Source organism: Aegilops tauschii, chromosome 2, assembly GCF_002575655.3.
Source record: "Aegilops tauschii subsp. strangulata cultivar AL8/78 chromosome 2, Aet v6.0, whole genome shotgun sequence".
Classification (NCBI taxonomy): domain Eukaryota; kingdom Viridiplantae; phylum Streptophyta; class Magnoliopsida; order Poales; family Poaceae; genus Aegilops; species Aegilops tauschii.
Genome location: NC_053036.3, coordinates 520,059,746 through 520,064,473, shown reverse-complemented (window position 1 = coordinate 520,064,473; position 4,728 = coordinate 520,059,746).

Genomic DNA, 4,728 nt, shown 5'->3' with positions numbered 1-4,728 from the left:
CACCTCGCCCTTAACTAGTCTCTGTTCATTTTGCAATTCCTGTTTCGAGTTACTAATCTTAGCAACTGAACCGGTATCAAATACCCTGGGGTTACTATGAACACTAGTAAAGTACACATCAATAACATGTATATCAAATATACCTTTGTTCACTTTTCCATCCTTCTTATCCGCCAAGTATTTGGGGTAGTTCCGCTTCTAGTAACCATTCCCTTCGTAGTAGAAGCACTCAGTTTCAGGCTTAGGTCTAGCTTTGGGCTTCTTCACGGGAGTGGCAACTTGATTGCCATTCTTTCTTGAAGTTCCCTTTCATTTCCTTTGCCCCTTTTCTTGAAACTGGTGGTCTTGTTAACCATCAACACTTGATGCTCTTTCTCGATTTCTACCTTCGCCAATTTTAGCATCGCGAAGAGCTCGGGAATCGTTTTCGTCATCCCTTGCATATTATAGTTCATCACGAAGTTCCAGTAACTTGGTGATAGTGACTAGAGAACTCTGTCAATCACTATCTTATATGGAAGATTAACTCCCACTTGATTCAAGCGATTGTAGTACTCAGACATTCTGAGCACATGCTCACTGGTTGAGCTATTCTCCTTCATCTTGTAGGCAAAGTACTTGTCCGAGGTCTCATACCTCTCGACGCGGGCATGAGTCTGAAATACCAATTTCAGCTCTTGGAACATCTTATATGCTCCGTGGCGTTCAAAACGTTTTTGAAGTCCCGGTTCTAAGCCGTAAAGCATGGCACACTAAACTATCAAGTAGACATCATACCGAGTTTGCCAAACGTTCATAACGTCTGCATCTGCTCCTGCAACAGGTCTGTCACCTAGCGGTGCATCAAGGACATAATTCTTCTGTGCATCAATGAGGATAATCCTCAAGTTACGGACCCAGTCCATGTAGTTGCTACCATCATCTTTCAACTTAGATTTCTCTAGGAACGCATTAAAATTCAAGGGAACGGTGGCACGGGCCATTGATCTACAACATAGATATGCAAAAACTATCAGGACTAAGGGGCTGTTTGGTTTGAGACTAAGTTTGCCAAAGCTTGCCACACCTAAGGTTAGGCAAGTTTGACCAACTTAGGTGTGTGTTTGGTTCAAGCCACATCTTAGGCAAGCCACACTATGGTCCCACATCACATACACACAAAAAGTGTGGTAAGATTCCCTTAGGCTTGCCAACTTGTGGCTTTCATTTTAAGGAACTAACCTTAGGCAAGTTTGGCAACATTGTATGGCAAAATGTGGCACTCCTAGGTCTAGAACCAAACAGGCCCTAAGTTCATGATAAATTAAGTTCAATTAATCATATTACTTAAGAACTCCCACTTAGATAGACATCCCTAGAGTCATCTAAATGATCACGTGATCCATATCAACTAAACCATGTCCGATCATCACGTGAGATGGAGTAGTTTTCAATGGTGAACATCTCTATGTTGATCATATCTACTATATGATTCACGTTAGACTTTCGGTCTCCAGTGTTCCGAGGCCATGTCTGTACATGCTAGGCTCGTCAAGTTTAACCCGAGTATTTTGCACGTGCAAAACTGTCTTGCACCCGTTGTATGTGAACGTAGAGCTTATCACACCCGATCATCACGTGGTGTCTCAGCACGACGAACTGTCGCAATGGTGCATACTCAGGGAGAACACTTATACCTTCAAATTTTAGTGAGGGATCATCTTATAATGCTACCTCCGTACTAAGCAAAATAAGATGCATAAAAGATAAACATCACATGCAATCAAAATATGTGACATGACATGGCCATCATCATCTTGTGCCTTTGATCTCCATCTCCAAAGCACCGTCATGATTTCCATCATCACCGGCTTGACACCTTGATCTCCATCGCAGCGTCGTTGTCGTCTCGCCAACTATTGCTTCTACAACTATCTCTAATGCATAGTGATAAAGTAAAGCAATTACATGGCGATTGCATTTCATACAATAAAGCGACAACCATAAGGCTCCTGCCAGTTGCCGATAACATTTACAAAACATTATCATCTCATACAATAACGTATATCACATCATGCCTTGACCATATCACCTCACAACATGCCCTGCAAAAACAAGTTAGACGTCCTCTACTTTGTTGTTGCAAGTTTTATGTGGCTGCTACGGGCTTCTAGTAAGAACCGTTCTTACCTACGCATCAAAACCACAACAATGATTTATCAAGTTTGCTGTTTTAACCTTCAACAAGGACTAGCCACAGTCAAATTCGATTCAACTAAAGTTGGAGAAACAGACACCCACCAGCCACCTTTATGCAAAACTAGTTGCATGTTTGTCGGTGGAACCGGTCTCATGAACGTGGTCATGTAAGGTTGGTCCGGGCCGCTTTATCCAACAATACCGCCGAATCAAAATAATACATTGGTGGTAAGCAGTATGATGATCACCGCCCACAACTCTTTGTGTTCTACTCGTGCATATCAACTACGCATAGACCTGGCTCGGATGCCACTGTTGGGAAACGTAGCATGCAATTTGAAAAAATTTCCTACGCTCACGCAAGATCTATCTAGGAGATGCATTACAATGAGAGGGTGAGAGTGTGTCCACGTACCCTCGTAGACCGAAAGCGGAAGCGTTTGACAACGCGGTTGATGTAGTCGAACTTCTTCTCGTTCCGATCGATCAAGCACCGAATGTACAACACCTCCGAGTTCTGCACACGTTTAGCTCGATGACGTCCCTCGAATTCTTGATCCAACAAAGTGTCGACGGAGAGTTCCGTCAGCACGACGGCGTGGTGACGCTGGTGGTGAAGTGATCCGCGCAGGGCTTCGCCTAAGCACTACGTGAATATGACCGGAGGTGCAAACTATGGAGGGGGGCGCCGCACACGGCTAACAATGTTTGTTGTGTGTTCTAGTGGTGCCTCCCCCACATATATATAGGTTGGAAGGGAGGAGAGGCAGCCAAGGGGGCGCCCCAAGTAGGAGGCTCCCAATTCGGCCTCCCCTCTTTCCTATTCCTATTCGAAGCAGGAAGGGAAGAGGGGGAAGGGGAAATCCTATTCCCTTTTTCCTTTCCTCCTTCCCCTTTTCTACTCCAATCTGGCCAGCCCATATGGGGGGACGTGCCAGCCCCTTTGTGGCTGGTGCGTTTCCCCTCTTGTCCCATAAGGCCCATATCTTTTGCCGGGGGTGCCTGGAACTTCTTCCGGTGACCCGATAAGTACCCAATGCATCCTGAAACACTTCTGGTGTCCGAATACCATCGTCCTATATATCAATCTTTACCTCTCGACCATTTCGAGACTCCTTTTCATGTCCGTGATCTCATCCGGGACTCCGGACAACATTCGGTCACCAAATCACATAACTCATATAATACAAAATTGTCATCGAACGTTAAGCGTGCGGACCCTACGGGTTCGAGCACTATGTAGACATGACCGAGAAACTTCTCCAGTCAATAACCAGTAGCGGAACCTGGATGCTCATATTGGTTCCTACATATTCTACGAAGATCTTTATCGGTTGAACCGTAATGACAACATACGTTATTCCCTTTGTCATCGGTATGTTACTTGCCCGAGATTCGATGGTCGGTATCTTCATACCTTGTTCAATCTCGTTACCGGCAAGTCTCTTTACTCATTCCGTAATACATCATCCCGCAACTAACTCATTAGTCACATTGCTTGCAAGGCTCCTTATGATGTGTATTACCGAGAGGGCCCAAAGATACCTCTCCGATACTCGGAGTGACAAATCCTAATCTCGATCTATGCCAACCCAACAAACACCTTCGGAGATACCTGTAGAGCATCTTTATGATCACCCAGTTACGCTGTGACGTTTGATAGCACACAAGGTATTCCTCCGGTATCCGAGAGTTGCATAATCTCATAGTCAAAGGAATATGTATATGACATGAAGAAAGCAATAGCAATAAAACTTAACGATCATTATGCTAAGCTAACGGATGGGTCTTGTCCATCACATCATTCTCCTAATGATGTGATCCCATTCATCAAATGTAAACACATGTCTATGGTTAGGAAACTTAACCATCTTTGATTAACGAGCTAGTCTAGTAGAGGCTTACTAGGGACATGGTGTTTTGTCTATGTATCCACACATGTATCAAGTTTCCGGTTAATACAATTCTAGAATGAATAATAAACATTTATCATGATATAAGGAAATATAAAATAACAACTTTGTTATTGCCTCTAGGGCAATATTTCCTTCAAGATGGTCATTAATTTGACATCCACTCTCTCTCCTCTAAAACTAGCCTCATCACCTAATCACACCGTTGATCTCTAACACTAGTACAAATCCGTGCTATTACCCCCCCCCCCTCCTCGCACAATAAATAAGAAATGTGTGCCATGTGATAGAAAGCAAAATGTGTGCGAAGATGAAATCATCACACACACAAACACCTTTTCCAAGTGAACCGTGTGCGATAAATTGCAAATGTTTCGCCCAAACGAATTGGGTATAATCCACTGACTATTAACACACACACACACACACACACACTTAGTTTAAGTAGCTTGTGTGCGATAAAGGGTGTGCGTGCCTTCACAGGGCTATGATCGTTTAAAGAAGGAGAAAAGTATACATTACATCCCTCAACTCTTGGAAAACTCTAGATTTAGTCCCTCAACTTTAAAACCAGACGATTTGCAGAGAGTGCTCAACAACAAGGAGATATATTTGTTTTCCTTTCAAACCTTAAGTG